We start from the raw sequence: 25,676 nt of genomic DNA, 5'->3' as shown, positions 1-25,676 counted from the left end.
GTAACTAATACCTTTAGTTAATGATTTTACAGTATCTTTTTAGAGAGTCTGCACTGATCAAGAAAGGGTAAAATGCAGTTATTTATGGCTAATCAAAAAGAAAAAACGAATACCTTATAACTAGAGTGTCTTTTCACATTAATCACCATGCTTTAGTCTCACACTCATTACAGGTAGAGATGGCAGGATCATCAGTCCCCCTTTACAGGTTTGGAATCTGGTAGGTCCAGAGAAGCTTGATGTTTGTCCAATATCATATAGCAAGTCAGACAAACCTGAACTGGACCTCCACCTTTCATATTTCTCCTCCCAGAGTTCTTGTCATTAGAATCCCCTACCTCTGCTTACCATTTCTATCCAACTGTTGGTTGGTGGTCAACTAAATAAGGAAGGTGGGAAACATTTAAGGGTTTAGCTCTAGGTTGTAATACCCAATATAAGAGTGGGAGTTGTAATGAGAGCTACCAGCTGTTACATGACCTGTGCCATTATTATTTTATCAGATACTTTATTGAACCAGATAAACTGTCATATTATGTATACCCCAGGACCTAACTGGCAGATCTCCCACCAGCTCTTTATGTATCAGTGACTTGATAAAAACTGCGTTTAATTCTTTTTTCCACCTTTCTTGAGATATAATTTACATACCACACTGTGTAAGTTTAAGGTGTACAGCATAATGATTTTACTTACATATATTGTGAAATGATTACCACAATAAGTTTAGTTAACATCTGTCATCTCATATAGATGCAAAAAAATAAAAGAAAAAGACAATACTGTTTTTTCCTTGTGATAAAAACTCATGGATCTACTCTCTTAACTTTCAAGTATACCCTACAGCAGTGTTACCTATAGTCATCATGTTGTACATTACATTCCTAGTACTTGTTTATCTTACAAACTGGAAGGTTGCATTTTTTACCACCTTCATCCAGTTGCCCCCTTCCTCAAATCCCCACCTCTGGTAACCACATATCTGATCTGTTCTGTGAGTTTGGGGCTTTTTAAAGATTCCACATACAAGCGAGTTCACAGGGTGTTTAATTTTATTGCATGTTAATAAAAGCACTTAGGAGTGAGGTGGGGTTATGTCTCCACAGTTTCTTCAGTGTTTTGAAAGGATCACTTAGGGTTTACAAAATTTTGAGTTTGGAGATCATGTAGAAGAAATTAATAAGCAGTTGAAAAAGCTTATAAACAACCAAGATGTCCTGGCTTCCACATTCAGGAATACACCTGATCTACTGGAGGATGAGTTAGTATTTGGTTATCTGGGATCTATGGTGATTTGTGATTCACTAAAATATTTCTGCATGACGTTAGTTTTAGTCATGTCTTTAGATGTTTGGGGAAAAATAAGCATGAAATTTATCATGATATTAAGGCATTTTATGATTTGGGAAAAATATTTGGGAGGACAAAACTATTCTTCTTGAGCTAAGAAAGTACTAAAATAGTCATCTTGAAACAAGTATTCTTTTTTTGTTTTGTTTTGTTTTGTTTTGTTTTGTTTTGTTTTGTGGGTTTTCACTATTTATTTATGACATATACTCCACATCTGTGATCCTCTCCAGTCGGAAGTTCTTTGAGACGATGCCGTCGGTCTTGGCCAGTCGGAGAATGGAATCATCTGACTCACCCATCCTGTGAATGGCCCCGCAGATAGCATAGGTTTGAAACTCGCCGTTGAACGTGGCTGTCACCGTGTCAGCCTCGGCCACGTTCATCTGGATGGCGTGGCAGTGATGATGCGGTAGCTGGACGAGCATTTCCGCGGCATGCACAGGTCCATGAACTCGCTGGTGTCGTTCCGCATGTTGAGGGTGCGTCTGGTGGCACCACGATGAGTGCTCGTGCAGAAAGGCAAAACAACTATTCTTTTTTTTTTTTTTTTTTGCGGTACGCGGGCCTCTTACTGTTGTGGCCTCTCCCGTTGCGGAGCACAGGCCCCGGATGCGCAGCCCCAGCGGCCATGGCTCACGGGCCCAGCCGCTCCGCGGCATGTGGGATCTTCCCGGACTGGGGCACGAACCCGTGTCCCCTGCATCGGCAGGCGGACTCTCAACCACTGCGCCACCAGGGAAGCCCAAAACAACTATTCTTAAAGCAATTTACACTACATTTTCCAATTCCCTTAGTGTTGAAATCACCAGAAACTAGAGAGCCTGGCTAGGGTGATAACATCACCACCCACTAGCTATGTGATACTTGGTTAAAGTCGCTGAACATCAGTCTCTTTACTAAAAAATGGGCTCAATTCTATGTTAAAGTATTTTAAAGAGAATTAAATAATTTAATATCTGTAAATTACATAGTATAGTGCCTATGACATAATAACTTTCACCAAATGCTGAGAATCTGTTATTTACTAAGTAATAGTTTTGTAAATGGTAACAATCAGGCAATGGGACCTTGTTTCTCCTGCTTGCTATGAACTTCAGAAGAAAGCTAGGAAAATTATAGTGAGTGAGAAGGAACAGAGGCTAGAAAAGTAAAAGATAAAATCAGTTCTATTTGTTAATTTTAATTCACATCATCTAGGAATAGATCATATCAAACTTTGGGAGGAAACTGTACATATTTATGAAGTACATATCAAGATTTGAAATATTCCTTTAGTCCACTAAATATATTTTCCAAAACATTCATCTGGCATTTAGCCTGTACACTTCTGAGACCCAGTTACCTTATTTCTTCATTTAAATTGTAATATACACAACCCTCTTTTCCTAGGTGACACTTTGAAATATGAAATGCAATTCCCAGTTCTGCAGTAGGTTTGCATTCCTGTTAGAATTGCTAGGCCTTCCATTCATTTAGATCAGATGAAATGTGTCATCTTCAGTAAAGCTTTACCCAAGTTCTTTGGGCAAAGGCAGCTTTTTCCCTTGAGCTTCTCCAGACAACAATTTGCAACTATTCCTGTTACAGTTGTTTTCTAAACATTTATTTACATACTTCGTTCCTCCACTAGATGGCAATCACATCAGAAATATGAAGTTTAAATTTTTATTTCATCTTTTGCTGAGAGGGGGTACATAAATATTAACTGAGTGAGTGATGAAGGGAAAGAATTTGATTCTTTACTGTGGAGTGGAATACATAGAAATATATAGTCTTCTGAGATCTGTGTTTACATATCAATTAGATACTGATATAAATACATGGTATTTAGAAAGAACAATGATCTTACGCTCATGCTAGACCCTTGTGTTTACTTACAGTGGTATGATAAAGATGGCTAAATAAAAGATAAAGAAGAACTTTAAAAAATCAACTCTTCAAAAGAATGTTTAGCAGTTCTGAGATCAAATGTCAGCTACTAGTATCTTGTATCTTATTATCCAAAAGCAGATAGTAATTCCCCAGGTACACACAACATGGCACCTGTAGATCACCTGTGAAATAGACATACTCTGGCTGTCAAGAAATGTTTGGTTGTTGTTGTGGGGTTTGCCCCCCTGAGTGAAGGATTTAAAATTAAACATCAGTTTAGATGGGGGGAAAAAAGGTGGCTAAGATTTTTGACAGTTTTTCCTTCTGCTCCCAAAGTGGCTTCCCAGCAGCAACTTTGGCAATTGCTCTTGGCAGTAGCTCCTGACACAGGCTCCCAACACCTGCTCCCATCTGCAAGGGCTCTTCTCTGAAATGACTTCCACTGGCAGGGAGTTCCATTATCAAAACTCTAGGGCAGCAGCAGCCTATCCTATCTTTGGGGGCACTAACCTCCCTCGTCCTTCTCTTGGTACCTGGTCCCTGCTCTCTTAGCACCATTTCTAGGGCAGCTCACAGCAGGACCCACAGAGTCCTCTGGACAGTTACAGAATGAAACTGCTCTTTTTGAGGAAAAAGTTCAAAAGTATGAAGATAAAAATCCTAAATTATAGACCATAGTGCTATATTCTCTGTAATTTTCTATGGTCCACTCAACACTTTCTGAGGTTTGGGATCCCCCTCTGGAGTTGTAACTGCTTGAGGACATTATGTTAACCCTTAGTGGCTGGTGGAACACAAGCCTAGTGGAGATTTTGCTGTTTTATCTTATCTTACCTTACCTCACAGCACACATTTCCCTCTTCTGGTGTTTTTTGGAGGATGTTTCCCTCACCTAGTTTCAGTGCATGTGGTTGAGGTGGAGAGAGATAATACCCACTATCTCCTTCTTTCAAGGGATTATACTATGTTCTGTGTTGCACAGATTCTGTTGATCCAAACAACAAAATTCCAGGAATTTTATCTATACATGTATCTATGTATTAGAAAAGATAAATTATTTTTCTGATGGCCTTGTTAAAGATGAAAGGATTATGTAATCTTCAGCTACTATTGGCAACTATGGGGAGATGGCCTACATGTGAAAGTGAGTGTGTGTGTGTGTGTGTGTGTGTGTGTGTGTGTGTGTGAGAGAGAGAGAGAGAGAAAGAGAGAGAGAAAATCCTGAAAATAATATTTGAATGCCTGAACTTAACCTGTCTGACCAGCTCTACTCATGGGTTTCTCTATTATGTGATTCAATAAATTACTCTATTCTTATTATTTGCATAAGGTAGTTTGAATCAAGTTTCTAAAACTGGTAACTAAAATGGCTCAACTAATTGATCAGGAAACTAAGGGATCGATGAAAGCTGCAAATTCCACTTGCTCATCTTTTCCTAGACTGCAGCCATATAACCATGTAACCAGAATGCCTAGGACAATTTTATTTCAAATGTTTCCTCCTATTTTCCCTATCAATATATTTTTGCATTTCATACTTTATCATTTTTCCAGAAATAAATGGTAATTATGCCCATAGGGCATAAGGACACCAATGAAAACCAAGTTTCCCCAAAGTTATCTTGGACCTTCCAGTATTCTTTTATAAATCTTACATTACAAAAGGAGTTAATAATAGCTGCTCCTCCCCAAAGAATTATTCTGAAAATTAGTTCACATTTGTAAAAATAAAATAGTGAATCAGTTAACATAGCATATAAAATAGAAAGGGTGTACAGATGTGTGGTATTAATACTATTTTTTTCTATGAAAAACTTTGCAATGATTGTGAGATGCTTGTGGATGACCAGGTCTCCCCTAGTACAGCATAAACCTTGGAAAGAGCGTCTGTGTCCAGAGAGCATTTAGCAAATTTTCCGATGCATGTGAAATGCTCTTTGTTGGCTGCTTGATCTGGATATGGTCCTCAGGAAAGTTCTAGCTGAGAACATTTTAAGAAAATCAGGTGGTCCCTACATGGAAGGAAAAATGGAAGATATTCATCCAGATAATTCAACCCCCTCAAAGAGTATAAGAAAGTTTCCAGAGAAATGAGGTATACTGTAGGAACAGTAATTAATTGCTTTGTATTTTTGTTTCATATTACATGTGCAAATGTACTATTACTTATGTGATATGGTTGGAATTACATAATAAAGCCCCTATTTTCTCATTCTCTAGGATGTAAGGGTTCAGAAAAGTCTCAGTGGAGCCATTTATTATTCATGTATGAGTTGGGGTGCCAGGAAACAAGCTTTGGTCTTTCCTGAGTAGTCTTTCTAGATCTAGTCATCCCTCTTAGAAGAAAGACTGTGAGAAGGACAAGAACTTAGAGACCATCCATTTCAGCCTCTAATTTTTCAATTTATTTTTCAAAATAAATCAAGCCTCAGAGACCTTCACTGATGCACTGATGTTCATTTGATGCCATAATCCATTGCCCTATTTTCCATCACTCTGTTCCAAATGCTGTTACACTGAGGGTACTAGGCCTGATTTGAGCATACATAGACAGGTTTTGGTTTTAATAATCACATACTTAACTTATTGTATATTTAAAAACTATAGCTGACAATCAAAGTTGTGATTTCAGAAGTATTTAGAACAAGGATAAGTTAAAAAAATCACAGAGAGAGTTGGTTTAAGGTAGGATTAAAGAAAAATAAAACATTACATGTGACAGACATGTGGTTATGACCCCAGATTATGAATGTAACAATTCTCTTCATGACATGTAATGTGATAAAGTATATATGTGTGTATATTATGTTATAGGAAAAATTCTTACAAAGATGTAAACATGAAATAATCTTATTATATTTTGAACAATTGACTGTATTAAAGATAATAAAACTGCATGAAAATATAAAACAGAAAATGTGTATCAATGTAAGTTATTTATTTTAAAAAGTTTCTAATATTGAAGCTCAAATTTTCAAGAATTTCATTTTCATAAAACTTCTTTAAGTAAAATAAGATTTAAAAAAAACTTCTTAGTTCTCATTTTTCTACCATGTCTTGGCAAAAATAAGTTATGTGTATAATTGAGAGAAATTAAATTTATTAATTAGTGATGTTTTTCCAACTATTAATTTATTCATTTAATAAGTAATTATTGAGGGATCCTTACATATTGGACACTATTCTAGGCATTGGGGATACAGCAGTGAGTAAAAAGTAAAAATATTTGCTTTTATCAGGTTTACATTAAAGTAGATGAAGAAGGCAATAAAGAATGGTTATATAATATGTTAAAGAGTGATAAGTACTATCATGACATGCAAAGCAGGGTAAAGTGATAGAGATTGACCAGAGTGGACTTCTGTGTTAAGGAAATCGTCTCTGAAGAGATATATGAACAGAGACCAGGATGAAGTAAGAGAGTGAGCCTTATGAATATCTTTGGAAAGAATTCTGAGCAGAAGGAAAGGCAAATGCTCAGAAGGGCCACCTCATTTACTGAGGTAGGAGTAGTACTCAGAACCAGACACATGATCAGAAAAGACCTGAGAGAACCATAGGCTTATACCTCTGACAGACCTGTATGTCCTGGGCTCTACTCAACCAGTAGATAAAGGCTAACACAAAGTTCTAAGCAGCCTGGCATAGTGATGAATAAGTAATCAAGCTCAGAGCCAAGCTGCAAAGAATGAGAGAGTAGTATTTATTTTCATCATCCTGGCTCCAGTAAAGAAATCTCTGTCAGGTCACTGACTGACAAATGAAATAATGAACAGACTCTAGGGTCCATACATGACAAGAAATATAGTCTTTGCACAAGTAGTTTGGAAGTGTCACCAAACAATTGGATGGCTTCAGCCTTCAATGATTAATAACAGAAAATCCTGGGGAAAAGAGAGAATTTGATTTCCAGCATTATCACATGCAAATATTCAAAATGCCTAATTTTGAACAACAACAAAAAAAACATCACAAGTCATACAAAGAAACAGTGAAGTATGGCCCATTCAAAGGAAAACAATAAGTTTGCAGATCTGGCCCTGAGGAAGCCCAAACATTAGACTTACTAGATAAAGACTTAAATCAACTGTGGTAAATATACTCAAAATGCTGAAGGAAACCATGGACAAAGAACTAAAGGAAATTTTAAAAGTGATATATGAGCAAAATAAGAATATCAATAAAGAGACAGAAATTTTACAAAAGGAGCCGAATAGAGACTGGTGATAAAAAGTACAATAGCTAAAATAAAATAAAAATATTTCAGAGGTATTCAACAGCAGGTTTGAGCAGGTACAAAGGCTCTGTGAACTTGAAAAAAAGACAACTGAAATTATCCAGTCTTAGGACCAGGAAGAAAAAAAAAATGAAGAAAAGGGAACAGGATCTGAGGGACTTGCAGGATACCATTAATCAAATCTACATATGCTTTATGGGAGCACTAGAAGGAAGAGAGAAAGAAAAGGGGAAAAGTATATATTTGAAGAAATAATGGCTGAAAATCTCCCAAATTTGAGGAAACATATGAATCTACACATACAACAAATCTCAGCAAACTCCAAGCAGCATAAATGCAGAGATCAACACTATGACATATTAAAATCAAATGAAAGACAAAGACAAACAGAAATGTTGAAAGCAGCAAGTGACTGGTCATGTATAAGGGATTCTCAATGAGATTAACAGTGAATTTCTCATCAGAAACCATGGAGTCTAACAGGCAGTGAGATGACATATTTAAAATTCTTAAAAAAAAAAAAAGCTGTCAAGCAAGAATTCTATATCAGGCAAAACTATCCTTCAGAAATGGCAGAGAAATTAAGACATCCCCAGATTTTAAAAACTGAGACTGCTTTGCTTGTAGACCAGACTTACAAGAAATGCTAAAGGAAGTTTTCAGTATGAAATGAAAGAACACTAGACAATAACTGAAAGTCATATGAGGAAATAAAGAACATTGGCAAAGGTGACTACATAGATAAATTTAAAAGCCAGTACTAATATATATTTTTTGCTTTTTAACTCCTTTTAAAATTTTCTACATGACTTAAAAGACAAATGCATAAATTAGTAATTATGAACCTATGTTAATGACAACAAAGTGTAAAGATATAATTTGAGACAAAATTTAAACAGGGTGGGAGATGGCGCTGTCTCAGTCCCTGGTTCTCTCCTGAAAACCAGTCAGCCTACAGTTTATCCTGTATTTTGAATCTCCTCTCCATTGCCTTTCATCACAACTTTCACTGTTCTTCCTTTAGGTTTGAATCTCTCCATGTTCTGTCGCAAATGAAGTCAGTTTCTTAGGGAAAATGTTAGGAGTTGTCTATTTTATGATCTGCTTCTCCACTCAGGGACATTTCTGAGCCAAGGATCTGGAGCTTGGGGGTGGGGAAAATGTCAAGCTTCTCTCTCAATGACACTCTTACTATAGGAGCTACGTGCTTGGTGTTGGTGGGGAAAGTAGCCTGTCATTTTGGCTTGCCTCTCCTGGTATGTAACCATGACTGCACGATTGGAAAGGAGAATCAGATCCTCAGTATTCTCAAGATTCTGTGTCAATAAGAGAGCCCTCATCCTACAAGTCAAGGCTGGGTGAAAGAAGGGAGCTCTCCTCTCTCAACTATCATCAACAGGGACTTATCCTCAGCAACAGGCTGTTGTTTTTGAAAGACAAGTTATGATTTAAATAAAGTATAATATTATATTGTAGAGTTCATATATGAGAAGGTAAAAAAATGAAAACAGAATACAAAGTGGGGGAGTTTAATGAAATTTTTCTAAGATAAGTGTTTTTTTTTTAAGTATCATAATATCAAGTCATAGCAGACTGCGATAAGATAATAATGGATACTGGAAATCATAGAGCAATTATTGTTTTTAACATCTTTAGGAGTATAATTGCTTTACAATGGTGTGTTAGTTTCTGCTTTATAACAAAGTGAATCAGCTATACATATACCTATATCCCCATACCTCCTCCCTCTTGCGTCTCCCTCCATCCTCCCTATCCCACCCCTCTAGGTGGTCAGAAAGCACCGAGCTGATCTCCCTGTTCCATGTGGCTACTTCCCACTAACCATCCATTCTACACTTGGTAGTGTATATATGTCCATGCCACTCTCACTCACCTCGTCCAAGCCCACCCTTTCCCCTCCCCATATCCTAAAGTCCACTCTCCACATCTGTGTCTTTATTCCTATCCTGCTCCTAGATTCTTCAGAAACTTTTTTTTTTGATTCCATATAAATGTGTTAAGCATATGGTATTTGTTTTTCTCTTTCTGACTTACTTCACTCTGTATGGCAGACTCTAGGTCCATCCACCTCACTACAAATAACTCAATTTCTTTTCTTTTTATGGCTGAGTGATATTCCATTTATATATGTGCCACATCTTCTTTATCCATTCATCTGTCAATGGACACTTAGGTTGCTTCCATGTCCCGGGTATTGTAAATAGAAATGCAGTGAACATTGTGGTACATGACTCATTTTGAATTATGGTTTTCTTAGGGTATATGCCCAGTAGTGGGATTGCTGGGTCATATGGTAGTTCTATTTTTACTTTTTTAAGGAACCTCCATACTGTTCTCCATAGTGGCTGTATCAGTTTACATTCCAACCAACAGTGCAAGAGGGTTCCCTTTTCTCCACACCCTCTCTAGCATTTACTGTTTGCAGAATTTTTGATGCTGGCCATTCTGAATGGTGTGAGGTGATACCTCATTGTAGTTTTGATTTGCATTTCTCTAGTAATTAGTGATGTGGAACAAATTTTCATGTGCCTCTTAGCCATCTGTATGCCTTCTTTGGAGAAATGTCTATTTAGGTCTTCTGCCCATTTTTTGATTGGGTTTTTTTTTAATATGGAGCTGCATTAGCTGTTTATATATTTTGGAGATTAATCCTTTGTCCATTGACTTGTTTGCAAATATTTTCTCCTGTTCTAAGGGTTGTCTTTTTGTCTTGTTTATAGTTTCCTTTGCTGTGCAAAAGCTTTTAAGTTTCATTAGGTCCCATTTGTTTATTTCTGTTTTTATTTCAGTTACTCTAGGAGGTGGGTCAAAAAAGATCTTGCTGTGATTTATGTCAAAGAGAATTCTTCCTATGTTTTCCTCTAAGAGTTTTATAGTGCCTGGTCTTACATTTAGGTCTTTAATCCATTTTGAGTTTATTTTTGTGTGTGGTGTTAGGGAGTGTTCTAATTTCATTCTTTTACATGTAGCTGTCCAGTTTTCCCAGCACCACTTATTGAACAGACTGTCTTTTCTCCATTGTATATCCCTGCCTCCTTTGTCATAGATTAGTTGACCATAGGTGCATGGGTTTATCTCTGGGCTTTCTAACCTGTTCCATTGATCTATATTTCTGTTTCGTGCCAGTACCATATTGTCTTGATTACTGTAGCTTTGTGGTATAGTCTGAAGTCATGGAGTCTGATTCCTCCAGCTCCGTTTTTCTTTCGCAAGATTGCTCTGCTATTCAGGGTCTTTTGTGTCTCTAGAAATATTTTAAGATTTTTTGTTCTAGCTCTGTAAACAAAATAATGTCATTGGTAATTTGATAGGCATTGCACTGAATCTGTAGATTGCTTTGGGTAGTATAGTCATTTTCACAATATTGATTCTTCCAATCCAAGAACATGGTATATCTCTCCATCTGTGTCACCTTTGATTTCTTTCATCAGTGTCTTATAGTTTTCTGAGTACAGGGTTTTACCTCCTTAGGTAGGTTTTTTCTCAGGTATTTTATTCTTTCTATTTCAGTGGTAAATGGGAGTGTTTCTTTAATTTCTCTTTCAGATTTTTCATTGCTAGTGTATAGGAATGAAAGAGATTTCTGTGCATTCATTTTGTATCCTGCAACTTTACCAAATTCATAGATTAGCTCTAGAAGTTTTCTGGTGGCACCTTTAGGATTCTCTATGTATAGTATCATGTCATCTGCAAACAGTGACAGTTTTATTTCTTCTTTTCCAATTTTATTCCTTTTATTTCTTTTTCTTCTCTTATTGCCATGGCTAGGACTTCCAAAACTATGTTGAATAATAGTGGTGAGAGTGGACATCCTTGTCTTATTCTTGATCTTAGAGGAAATGCTTTCAGGTTTTCATAATTGGGAATGATGTTGGCTGTGGGTTTGTCATATATGGCCCTTATTATGTTGAGGTAGGTTCCCTCTATGCCCACTTTCTGGAGAGTTTTTACCATAAATGGGTGTTGAATATTGTCAAAAGCTTTTTCTGCATCTATTGAGACGAGCATATGGTTTTCACTCTTCAGTTTGTTAATACAGTGTATCACATTGATTGATTTGCATATATTGAAGAATCCTTGCATACCTGGGATAAATCCCACTTGATCAAGGTGTATGATCCTTTTAATGTGTTGTTGGATTCTGTTTGCTAGTATTTTGTTGAGGATTTTTGCATCTATATTCATCAGTGATATTCGTCTGTAGTTTTCTTTTCTTTCTGGTATCTTTGTCTGGTTTTGGTATCAGGGTGATGGTGGCCTTGGAGAATGAGTTAGGGACTGTTCCTTCCTCTGCAGTTTTCTGGAATAGTTTGAGAAGGATTGGTGTTAACTCTTCTTTAAATGTTTGATAGAATTCACCTTTGAAGCCATCTGGTCCTGGACTTTTGTTTGTTGGAAGATTTTTAATCACAGTTTCAATTTAATTACATGTGATTGCTCTGTTCATATTTTCTGTTTCTTCTGGGTTCAGTCTTGGGAGGTTATACCTTTCTAAGAATTTGTCCATTTCTTCCAGTTGTCCATTTTATTGGCCAAGAGTTTCTTGTAGTAGTCTCTTAGTATGCTTTGTATTTCTGTGGTGTCCACTGTAACTTCTCCTTTTTCATTTCTAATTTTATTGATTTGAGTCCTCTCCCTCTTTTTCTTGATGAGTCTGGCTAAAGGTTTATCAATTTTGTTTATCTTCTCAAAGAACCAGCTTTTAGTGTTATTGATCTTTGCTATCGTTTCCTTCATTTCTTTTTCATTTATTTCTGATCTGATCTTTATGATTTCTTCCCTTCTACTAACTTTGGGTTTTGTTTGTTCTTCTTTCTCTAGTTCCTTTAGGTGTAATGTTAGATTGTTTATTTGACATGTTTCTTGTTTCCTTAGGTAGGATTATATTGCTGTAAACTTCCCTCTTAGAAGTGCATTTGCTGTGTCCCATAGGATTTGGATCATAATGTTTTCATTGTCATATGTCTCTAGATATTTTCTGATTTCCTCTTTGATTTCTTCAGTGATCTCTTGATTATTTAGTACCATATTGTTTAGCCTCCATGTGTTTGTGTTTTTAACACTTTTTTCCCCTGTAATCGATTTTTTTTTTCTTTTGCGGTACGCGGGCCTCTCACTGTTGTAGCCTCTCCCGTTGCAAAGCACAGGCTCCAAACGCGCAGGCTCAGTGGCCATGGCTCACGGGCCCAGCCGTTCTGCAGCATGTGGGATCTTCCCGGACCGGGGCACGAACCCACATCCCCTGCATCAGCAGGTGGACTCTCAACCACTGCGCCACCAGGGAAGCCCCCTGTAATCGATTTTTAATCTCAGAGTGTTGTGGTCAGAAAAGATGTTTGATATGATTTCAATTTTCATAAATGTACCAAGGCTTGATTTGTGACCCAAGATGTGATCTCTCCTGGAGAATGGTCCTTGTGCACTTGAGAAGAAAGTGTAATCTGCTGTTTTTGGATGGAATATCCTATAAATATCAATTCAACCTATATGGTCTATTGTGTCATTTAAAGCTTTGTTTCCTTATTAATTTTATGTCTGGATGATCTGTCCATTGGTGTAAGTGAGGTGTTAAAGTCCCCCACTATTATTGTGTTGCTGTCGATTTCCTCTTTTATAGCTGTTAGCATTTGCCTTATGTATTGAGGTGCTCCTATGTTGGGTGCATATATATTTATAATTGTTATATCTTCTTCTTGGATTGATGCCTTGATCATTATGTAGTGTCCTTCCTTGTGTCTTGTAACATTCTTTATTTTAAAGTCTATTTTATCTGATATGAGTATTGCTACTCCAGCTTTCTTTTGATTTCCATTTGCATCCCTTCACTTTCAGTCTATATGTGTCCCTATGTCTGACGTGGGTCTATTGTAGACAGCATATATATGGGTCTTGTTTTTGTATCCATTCAGTGAGCCTGTGTCTTTTGGTTGGAGCATTTAATCAATTCACATTTAAGGTAATTATCAATATATATGTTCCTATTACCATTTTCTTAAGTGTTTTGGGTTTGTTTTTGTGGGTCCTTTTCTTCTCTTGTGTTTCCCACTTAGAGAAGTTCCTTTAGCATTCCTTGTAGAGCTGGTTTGGTGGTGCTGAATTCTCTTAGCTTTTGCTTGTCTGTAAAGCTTTTGATTCCTTTGTCGAATCTGAATGAGATCCTTACTGGGTAGAGTAATCTTGGTTGTAGGTTCTTCCCTTTCATCACTTTAAGTATATCATGCCACTCCCTTCTGGCTTGTAGAGTATCTGCTGAGAAATCAGCTGTTAACCTTATGGGACTTCCCTTGTATGTTATTTGTCATTTTTCCTTTGTTGCTGTTAATAATTTTTCTTTGTCTTTAATTTTTGTCAGTTTGATTACTATGTTTCTCAGCATGTTTCTACTTAGGGTTTTCCTGCCTGAGACTCTCTGTGCTTCCTGGACTTGGGTGGCTATTTCCTTTCCCATGTTAGGGAACTTTTCGACTATAATCTCTTCAAATATTTTCTTGGGTCCTTTTGCTCTCTCTTCTCCTTCTGGGATTTCTATAATGTGAATGTTGGTGCATTTAATGTTGTCCCAGAGGTCTCTCAGGCTGTTTTCATTTCTTTTCATTCTTTTTTCTTTATTCTGTTCAGTGGCAGTGAATTCCACCATTCTGTCTTCCAGGTCACTTCTCCATTCTTCTATCTCACTTATTCTGCTATTGATTCCTTCTAGTGTATTTTTCATTTCAGTTATTGTATTGTTCATCTCTGTTTGTTCTTTAATTCTTCTAGGTTAAACATTTTGTTAAACATTTCTTGCATCTTCTTGATCTTTGCCTCCATTCTTTCTCCGAGGTCCTGGATCATCTTCACTCTCATTATTCTGAATTCTTTTTCTGGAATGTTGCCTATCTCCACTCCATTTAATTGTTTTTCTGGGTTTTTATCTTGTTCCTTCATCTAGTGCATAGTCCTCTGCCTTTTCATTCTGTCTTTCTGTGAATGTGGTTTTCATTCCACAGGCTGCAGGATTGTAGTTCTTCTTACTTCTGCTGTCTGCCCTCTGGTGGATGAAGCTATTTAACAGGCTTGTGCAAGCTTCCTGATGGGAGGGACTGGTGGTGGGTAGAGCTGCGTGTTGCTCTGGTGGGCAGAGCTCAGTAAAACTTTAATCTGCTTGTCTGCTGATGGGTGGGGCTGGGTTCCATCCCTGTTGGTTGTTTGGCCTGTTGTGACCCAGCACTGGTGCCTACAGGCTCTTTGGTGGGCCTAATGGCAGACTCTGGGAGGGCTCATGCAAAGGTGTATTTCCCAGAACTTCTGCTGCCAGTGTTCTTGTCCCAACAGTGAGCCACAGCTGCCCCCCACCTCTGCAGGAGACCCTCCAACACTAGCAGGTAGGTGTGGTTCAGTCTCCTATGGGGTCATTGCTCCTTCCCCTTAGGTCCTGATGTGCACACTACTTTGTGTGTGCCCTCCAAGAGTGGAGTCTCTGTTTCCCCCAGTCCTGTCGAAGTCATGCAATGAAATCCCACTAGCCTTCAAAGTCTGATTCTCTGGGAATTTGTCCTCCTGTTGCCATACCCCCAGGTTAGGAAGCCTGACGTGGGGCTCAGAACCTTCACTCCAGTGGGTGGACTTCTGTGGTATAACTGTTCTCCAGTTTGTGAGTCACCTACCCAGTGGTTATGGGATTTGATTTTATTGTGATTGTGCCCTTTGTACCGTCTCATTGTGGCTTCTTCTTTGTCTTTGGATGTGGGGTATCTTTTTTGGTGAGTTCCAGTGTCTTCCTGCTGATGACTGTTCTGTAGTTAGTTGTGATTTTGGTGCTCTCACAGGAGGGAGTGAGTGCACATTCTTCTACTCTGCCATCTTGAACCAATCTCCTGGGTGCCATTCTGAAATCCTCCCTCTAGCTCTTTAGAGCCAAGACCTGGCCCCACCCAACAGCCTGTAGGCATCAGTGCTATGATGCCTCAGGCCCAGCTACTAAATGGGTGTGGACGCAGCCCTACCTATCAGCAGACAGGCTGCCTACAGAACTCCTGAGTACACAGCTGCCTCTAGACAGAGCCCAACCCACCAGAGGACCCAGGACACAGCTCCACCCACCAGTGGGCAAGCACCAGCCCCAGAATTTCCTGGGCTTCAGCCCTACCCTCCAGAAGCCTGCTGTAGCCCCTGCACCAGCCTTACCCACCAGGGGGCAGACATCAGAGGCAAGAAAAACCACAAAACCACAATCCCACAGCCTGTGGGTTCAACCTGCCTTGAGACCAGCTGGACCCTAGCCCTTCCCACCAGTAGGCCAACACAAGCTTCAGGACACCCCAGACACCATACCTAACTATGTCAGGAACTTCCCCCTCCCCACCACCACCAGCAGCCTGACACCAACTCTGGGATCCCTGGGCCCTGCATCCAGACTCCAGGACACAGCTCTGCTTGCCAGTAGTCTGGCACTAACCCCAAGACATGGAGTAGATGAAAATAAAGAGCAAAGATCAGAGGAGAAATAAATGAAATAGAGACAAAAAGTACAAGAGAAAAGATCAGTGAAACTAAAAGCTGTTTTTTTTGAAAAGATAAACAGAATTGAAAAACCTTTAGCCAGACTCATGAAGAAAAAAAGGGAGAGGGCTCAAATCAATAAAATCAAAAATGAAAAAGGAGAAGTTACAACTGACACCACAGAAATACAAAGGATCATAAGGGACTACTATGAGCAACTATGTGCCAATAAAATGGACAAGCTGTAAGAAATGGACAAATTCTTAGAAATGTACAATCTCCCAAAACTGATCCAGGAAGAAATAGAAAACATGAACAGAGAAATTACCAGTACTGAAATTGAATCAGTAATTTAAAAACTGCCAATACACAAAATTCCAGGACCAGATGGCTTCATAGGTGAATTCTACCAAACATTTAGAGGAGTTAACACCTATCCTTCGGAAACTATTACAAAAAATTGCAGAGGAAGGAACACTTCTGAACTCATTCTATTAGGCCATCATCACCCTAATACCAAAAAGAGAAAACTACAGACCAATATCACTGATGAACACAGATGCAAAAATCCTCAACAAAATACTAGGAGACTGACTCCAACAACATATTAAAAGGATCATATACCATGATCAACTGGGATTTACCCAGGAATACAAGGATTTTTCAATATCCACAAATCAATCAACGTGATACACCACATTCACAAAATGAAGAATAGATGCAGCAGAATCTTTTGACAAAATTCAACATCCATTTATGATTAAAAACTTTCCAGAAAGTCGACACAGATGGAACATACCTCAACAAAATGAAGGCCATATATGACAAACCCACAGCTAACGTCATACTCAATGGTATAGCTGAAAGCATTTCCTCTAAGATCAGAAACAAGTCAAAGATGCCCACTCTCAGCACTTTTATTCAGCATCATATTGGAAGTCCTAGCCACAGCAGTAAGAAAAGGAAATGAAAGGCATACAAATTGGAAAGGAAGAAGTAAAGCTGTCACTGTTTGCAGATGACATGATGACATTACATAGAAAATCCTCAAGATGCTACCAGAAAACTACTAGAGCTCATCAATGAATTCAGTAAAATTTCAGGATACAAAATTAATATACAGAAATATGTTGCATTTCTATACACTAACAATGAAAGATCAGAAAGAGAAGTTAAGGAAACAATCCCATTCACCACTGCAACAAAAAGAATAAAATACCTAGGAATAAATCTACCTAAGGAGGTAAAAACCTGTACTCCAAAAACTATAAGACACTGATGAAAGAAACTGAAGATGACACGAACAGATGGAAAGATATACCATGTTCTTAGATTGGAAAAATTAATATTGTGAAAATGGCCATACTACCCAATGCAATCCCTATCAAAATACTAAGGGCATTTTTCACAAAACTAGAAAAAGTAATTTTTAAATTTGTATGGAAACAAAAGACTCCAAATTACCAAAGCAATCTTGAGAAAGAAGAACAGAGCTGGCAGAATCATTTTCCCTGATTTCACTTCAGACTGCTGTACACTACAGAGCTACAGTAGTCAAAACAGTATGGTACAGCACAAAAGCAGACACATAGATCCATGCAACAGGATAGAAATTCCAGAAATAAATCCACACACTTATGGTCAATTAATCTACAACAAAGGAGGCAAGAATATACAATGGAGAAAAGATAGTCTCTTCAATATGTGGTGGTGGGAAAACTAGACAGCTACATGTAAAAGAATGAAATTGAACATTCTCTTACACTATCTGTAAAAATAGACTCAAAATGGGTTAAAGACCTAAATGTAAGACTGGGAATCATAAAAATCCTAGAAGAGACATAGTCACAGTGCTCTTTGACATAAATCATAGCAGTATTTTTTTGGATCTGTCTCCTAAAGCAAAGGAAATAAAAGCAAAAATAATCAAATGGGACCTAATCAAACTCAAAAGCTTTTACACAGCAAAAGAAACCATCAATAAAACAAAAAGACAACCTATTAAGTGGGAGAAAATATTCACAAATGATTTGACCTGTAAGGGGTTACTATCCAACATTTGTAAATGGCTCATACAACCCAACATAAAAAAAAAATCCAATTAAAAAATGGGCAGAAGACCTGAACAGACGTTTTTCCAAAGTGGGCATGCAGATGGCCAACAGGCCCATGAAAAGATGCTCAACATTGCTAATCATCAGTGAAATGCAAATCAAGAGCACAATGAGATGTCACCTTATACCTGTCAGAATGGTTACCATCAAAAAGAACACAAATAACAAATGTTAGCAAGCATGTGGAGAAAAGGGAACCCTCATACCCTACTGGTGGGAATGTCAATCAGTGCAGCCACTGTGGAAAACAGCATGGAGGTTTCTCAAAAAACTAAAAATAGAACTACCATATGACCCAGCAATTCCACTCCTGGGTACAGATCCAAAGAAAATGAAAACACTAATTCAAAAAGATACCTGCACCCCAATGTTGATAGCAGCATTATTTACAGTTGACAAGATATGAAAGCAACCTATGTGTCCATCAACAGATGAATGGATAAAGAAGCTGTGGGATGTATACACAATAGAATACTACTCAGCCATAAAAACTAATGAAATTTTGCCATCTGCAACGTCATGAATTGATCTGGAGGGCATTATCCTAAGTGAAATAAGTCAGATAGAGAAAGATATCTACTATGTGATATCACTTATATGTGGAATCTTAAAAATACAACAAACTAGTGAATACAACAAAAAGGAAACAGTCACAGATATAGAGCTCAAACTAGTGGTTACCAGTGGGGAGAGGGAAGAGAAGAGGGGCAATATAAAGGTAGGGGATTAAGAGGTACAAACTATTATGTATAAAATAAGCTATGAGGATATATCATAAAACACAAGGAATATAGCCAACATTTTATAATAACTATACATGGAGTATAACCTTTAAAATTTGTGAATCACTATAGTGTACACGTTTAACTTATATAATATCATATATCAACTATACTTCAATAAAAAGAAAGAGAAAAACAAGATCTTTGTCATCTTACACAAAACTCCTCCTCCTTCATTGCCTTATAAATTCAGTCACTTGCTCATGCTAGAAAACAAGAAATTATCTTCACTAATTCAGAAGTAATAAATTCAGAGACTTCTATCCATAATATGTCCCCTTCTTTATTTCTTTCTCACTTCCCTTGGTTAGACCATCACCATTTCTCATTAGCTATTTGCCAAAGTACAAAAACTGGTGTCCTCCCTGCTTGTGGTCTTACATTACTCTAGTCCATCCTTCATACTCCAGCCAGCATGTCTTTCCTAGAATAGAAATACAATCATGTTTCCTCCTTGCTCAAATCCTTCATTGGCCTCTCATTGTCCTTAGGAAGAAGTTTAATCTTCTTATCAGAGTTTACAAAACATTTTATGATTCAATCCTAGCTTACTTCCATTTTAATCTCTAATCAACTTTCAATTATATGCTCCAACTATATAAGGGACTTCTCAGTTCTTTGAACACACCATGTGCCTCCTAAGGTTTGTGCATGTCTTTGTCCAGATTATTGCTGGTCACCTCTTCTCACTTTCACCTGGATAAACTCGTATCTATGCTTTTGATATTAAGTTAAATATCACTGCCTTCAGGAAGTTAAATGTCTCTCTTTTGTGTCACTATTCATAGAATTTATCACATAATTATTATTATTATTAATTTTTTTTTTGGCCACGCTGCCCACCTTGCAAGATCTTAGTCCCCCGACCAGGGATTGAACCTGGACCACAGCAGTGAAAGTGCCAAGCCCTGAACACATTCTTTCTTTGTGAGTTTGAGAAAAATGTATATTCTGCTGTTGTTCTACGAAGTATTCTATAAATGTCAATCAGATCCAGTTGATTGATGATGCTGATCAGTTCAACCATGTTCCTTCTGATTTTCTGCCTACAGAACCTGAAATTATTCATAAAGGGATGTATCTTCTCTTCTGTAGTTAGATGTCTCTAACTATACTAATAAATTCATCTATTTCTTCACATATTTTGATGCTGTATTGTTAGGCACATACACATTAAAGCTTTCTTGGAAAATTGACTCCTATATCATTATGTAATGCTCCACTTGATCACTTAGAATTTTCCTTACTCTGAAGTCTGCGTTGTCTGAAATTAATATAGATACTCCAGCTTTCTTTTGATTAGTGTTATCATGGTATGTCTTCTCTCCATAGCTTTAATTTTAATCTATCTGTGTCTTTATATATAAAGTAGGTTTCTTGGATATAACGGCCAGAGGTATGATTATATACCAGTTCATGGCTGGATATTCAGGGATTTGGAAGGAACATAATTGGAAAATTGTTGACAAGGCATTTGGGGGAAGAGGTATGTGTATAGACCTCTCTGAATGGTCAAAAAATGCGAAGATATTTGTGTCCTATGTGGAAGCTCACCAAAGGATGACCTCAGCAGAGGAATATATTAATAATCAAGTAGATAGGCTGACCCATTCTGTGGATACCAGTCAGCCTCTCTCCTCAGCCACCACTGTCATCTCTCAATGCACTGATGAACAACGTGACCATGGTGGCAGGGATGGAGGTTTTGCATGGGCTCAGCAACATGGACTTCAGTTCGCCAAGGCTGACCTGCTATGGCCACCTCTGAGTGCCCAATCTGCCAGCAGCAGAGACCAACACTGATATGGCACAATTCTTCTAGGTGATCAGCCAGCTATCTGGTAGCAGGGTTATTATATCAGACCACTTCCATCTGGATATGGATTTGTCTTCCCTGCAGGCAATGCTTCTGCCCAAACTACCATCCATGGACTTACAGAATGCTTCATCCACCATCACAGAATTTTTACACAGCATTGTTTCTGGTCAAGGAACTCACTTCACAGCAAAAGAAGTACAGCTATGGGCCCATGCTCACTGGTCTTACCATATATGCTAGAACCTTGATCCTGGACTTCCTAGCCTCCAGAACTGTGAGAAAATAAATTTCTGTTGTTTAAACCACCCAACTTATGGTTTTTCATTATGGCAGCCTGAGCTGACAATCACTAATTTTCAGGTGTGGTATGAAATAAAAATCAGGTTAAGTTTTTTCTATATGCTATTCAATTGATCTAGCACAATTACTGAAAAAATTCTTTTCCCACTGAGTTGGAATGGCATCTTTGTTATAAATCGGGTCACTGAATATGTGTAAATCTTCTTTTGGACCCTTTATTTCCATTGGTATTATGTTTATTTCTGCATCAACATGTCTTAATTGCTGTGAATTTATAGTAAGTCTTGAAATCTGTTAAAGTCTTCAAGTTTTTCTTGCTTTTTCAGATATTTTTGGATTCTAGGTCCTTTTCATTTCCATATTGAATTTAGAATCAGCCTATCAATTTCCACCAAGAAAATAAGGCTCCTGGGATTTTTTTTTAAATTGGGATTAGATTGCATTTTTAGGTTATTTGAGGGAAACTCTTTGTTGCAACAAACTCTCTGAGGTATATTTAAATCAAACATCCTCTCTAAAATCTTGCTGTATATTGATATTCACTGCTAATCTCTCCCCTTCAAAATGTTCTGTAGCACTTATGGGCACTATGTTATAGCTCTTACAGGATACAGAATTTTGCTTTCAGAACTATCTCCTTAGTTACAAAGAAAAATTCCATTTGCATTTTTGTTAAGAATGAACATTATCTTCAGGGATAGTGTGGCAGAGTTTGATGGCTAACTAAATAAAACAACTTCAGACAAGAAGGAATTCCATTTAGAAAGGGGTGTTTTGCATCACTCTTTTGATGGTTACAAGAAGAAAAGGCAAAATTAAACAAAGAAAGTTTATGGATTAAGCTTTTTCTTCCTTGGTGATAAGCAGATATACTGTATCTCTTGAAGCCTGTATCCAAAACTGACTTTAGAATTGCTGTGGTCAACAAAATCACTCAAGTCACAGCTATGCTCCTGCATGCATTCAGGGGGCTATAAAGTTGGGCAAAATATAGAAGGATGGAACAAGTAAGAGATCTATTTGGTAAATGTTTTAAAAGGAAAAATAAATCTGGATTTCTTTCCAATGAGCACCAAATCTCAGGCATCTCTTAAAAAACTACCAAAAGCACCACAAGATCAAAGATAAGAGGAAGTTGTGTCATAGAGCAAAAGCATGGGCTGAGACACTCCTTAACTGAGTCCAACTTTGGCATCATCTCCCCTTCAAGCCCCTCACCACCCCAAACCACAGTGCAAGCAAGGAACAAGAGAAATAATCCACTCTGAGGCTGGACTTGGCCAATTTTTCACTAAGAAGACTATCAACATGGTTCACAGTGAGCCAGTCCTCACCCAGACTGTAGTAAAGACCAGCATGTACCAGTGCTGGTGGTGGTATAAAGTACTGGTTGTTATGGGCTAAATTGTGTTCCCCCCAAACTCATACGTTGAAGTCCTCAATACCTCAGAACATGACTGTATTTGGAGATAGGGTCCTGAAAGAGGTAATTAAGTTAAAATGATGTCATATGCCTGGGCCCTAATCTGACCTACCTGACTGGTGCCTGGAAAAGAAGAGGTTAGGACACAGACATACACAGAGGAAAGACCACATGAAGACACAGGGAGAAGATACCCATGTACGTACAAGCCAAGGAGAGAGGTCTCAGAAGAAACAAACCCTGCTGACACCTTGACCTCAGATTTCTAGGACCCAGAATTGTGAGGCAAAAAATGTATTGTTTAAGCTGTCCAGTCTGTGGTACTTCAATGTCGCAAGCCCTAGCAAACTAATGTACTGGTACTGGTATAAAGAGAGCCAATGTTATATTAAATCTAAGGAAAAGTAGATTTTGAATAAAATGTGGCCCCCAAATTCAGAAGAAAACATTAAGCAAAATAACTCTAAGATCAGCAACATTCCAGTGGAGTACGATCATTAGGAAAGTTACCTAAGTGGCCTTGAGACCACATTTATGGCTGGAGTAGATGGTCATGCACTAAAGGGCAGGCAATAATTTTTTCCCTAAGAAAGATGAGGGAACAGAAAGCAAATCAATATTCATCCCTCTACTCTTAGTTCATAGAATTAGCCCCTGTTGCCCTTTATTGTTTTAAAGTGTGTTGAGCACAAAGGTATATGCTGGTGTATAGCATGTGATTCAAATTGCAATCCTAATTCATAAAGCTCAATCATTTAACATTTAAAAGCACATCCCTTGACTGGCATTCAATAGATTTGGATTCTGAGTCTTAAATCTTCACCCACAAGCTGGTTGTCCCTGTTTATTCATTTTAGTTGTTCAAGATTCCTTTAGTAGAGAGCAACATAGAGTCTCTACTGCTCTCTCTTTCTAGGAGCTTCAGTGTCAGCATTTTTAGCTCTCCACCTCCAGTTACAGCTCATTGACTGTTTAATTCAACACATTAATTGCACTACTTTGCTAGTGTTTTGATATAGTAGAAGCAGTCGTATGTGTGCACACACACAAACACACCTCTTGATGGCAAAGTTCCAGGGAAATTCAAATACATTCACAAGTATGTAGAGATTCGTACTAAAGGCACCTTGAGTCAAAGACAACACCAGGTTTGTCTCTTTTCAGGAGTTAACTTCTTCCTTGTCATTTCTGGTTGAGCTACACAAAACAAAGGAACGTCCTGTGGGGCTTCCCTTGTGGCGCACTGGTTAAGAATCCACCTGCCAATGCAGGGGACACGGGTTCAAGCTCTGGTCCGGGAAGATTCCACATGCCACGGAGCACCTAAGCCCGTGCACCACAACTACTGAGCCTGCTCTCTAGAGCCTGCGAGCCACAACTACTGATGCCCGAGCACCTAGAGCCCGTGCTCTGCAACAAGAGAAGCCACCGCAATGAGAAGCCCGCACACCGCAACAAAGGATAGCCCCGGTTCACCACAACTAGAGAAAGCCCGTGCGCAGCAATGAAGACCCAACACAGCCAAAAATAAATAAATAAACTAAATAAAAAACAAAAATGAAACGTCCTTGTTTACCCAAGCTACCCTGTTATTCAAGAATTCAAAGCACTTCCCTTTAAAACTGAATTGAGCTGAAGTAAATAATTCCTCACCTTAATGTGATTGGAATTCACTTAAATCATATGTCAACAAAGTCTAAGTTTAGTTTTCATTTAGGTTCAATAGTTTTTTCTCAGGTTTCTCTGCTTAATCTTTGATTGTTATTTATCCTTTCACTTTTTATTGTATAAATACATTTATCATATTGAGTTGAGGTTTTCCTTTTAGTAATTTTTTATACACCTGGCATGCCTTTCCTCAAAGGTTTTTCATTTCAGAGGGCTGAAATTAAATGTACTGGACTACCTAGCCAGTCAACTGCTATTTAAGACTTGCAACCAAATAAATATATGAATACATATCATTCATTTATTAGTTCATTCAGCAAACACTTAGTGAGCGCCTACTATTCACCAAGTATTGTGCTGATATCTAGGGATTCAACAGTTTACTACAGACATGTGTCAGCCTTCATGGAGTTTTAAGTATTACTAAGAATATGGAAAGTAAGTAAAATGTTGCAGTAAGTGTGGAATCTATAGAAACAAGAGTTAAATTCATAAAAACAAATACAATGTTCATTGCAAAACTAGTTTCAGTATCAAAAAACAAACCATGGTAACAAATTCAACAAATTAAATGACCATCAATAAGGAAAGAGTTAAATAAATTTTGATATATCCAAGCTGTGACATACTCTGCATCTAATAAAAACAATGGAATTAATATATATCCTGACTAGAAAAGATGTTCTTGGCATGTGCATATGTTAAGCAATTACAAGTTGAGATCAAATATAATCATATAATAATGGTTGTATTATCTCCATCAAGCTATGTATCATGAAAAATCTAGGGGCAGTAAAAAGAAAAATATATAGATCATTGGGAATCATTCATGATTTGACTGAACTGAGTAGAACCAGTTCAATAACTGGTCTGGTGACTAGAAAAGTGTAACTGGAGAAGACAGCTAGCTATCTTATGACATTATTCCTCCAGGACTGATGATGTCAATAAGATTAACAAGCATTCCTATGTATTCATACTCTCAAATCTTTGAGGTGAGCAAGAACCCCTGTTATTATATTCTAACTGAGATAAAATTTACATATAGTGAAATGCACAGATCATAATTATACAGTTCAATGAGTTTTAACAAATATATGCACCCAAGGAACCAACATCCCAGTCAAGGTACAGAACATTTCCTGCACTCTGGACATTTCCTTCATGCCCTCTTCTAGTCAAGTTCCCCAACTTACTGCAATAGCAACCAATGTATTCTTATACCACCAGAGGTTTTACTTGTTCACAAGCATTATATAAATTGAACCATTCAGTTTGTCCTCTTTTGTGTCTGCTTGTTTCCCTCAACATAACATTTTTGTCATTCTTCCATGTTGTGTGTATGAGTAGTTCAATCTTTTTATTGCTGAAGAATATTCCATTATATTCCATTGTATTCTACAATTAGTTTATTCATTCTCCATATCCTTACCAAATTTGGTTTGGTAAACGTTTTTGTCTTTTTGTTTTTGTTTTAATAAAAGCCATTCTAGTGAGTGTGCAGTGGCATCTCATTGTGGTTCTAATTTTCATATCCCTGATGACTACTGAGAACCTTTTCAAGTATTTATTGGTTTTTCAAATATCACATTTTATGGAGTATCTTCTA

At 37.7% G+C, this 25,676-nt stretch overlaps 1 pseudogene; it reads right to left on the bottom strand.

Moving 5' to 3' along the window:
* Positions 1-1,544: 1,544 nt before the first annotated feature.
* LOC116751056 lies at positions 1,545-1,822 on the bottom strand (annotated as a pseudogene).
* Positions 1,823-25,676: the final 23,854 nt, after the last annotated feature.

Source organism: Phocoena sinus, chromosome 3 (assembly GCF_008692025.1).
Source record: "Phocoena sinus isolate mPhoSin1 chromosome 3, mPhoSin1.pri, whole genome shotgun sequence".
In the NCBI taxonomy this organism is placed as follows: Eukaryota; Metazoa; Chordata; class Mammalia; order Artiodactyla; family Phocoenidae; genus Phocoena; species Phocoena sinus.
Note: the sequence above shows the minus strand (reverse complement) of the source record. Positions and strands in the feature narration are given on the sequence as shown.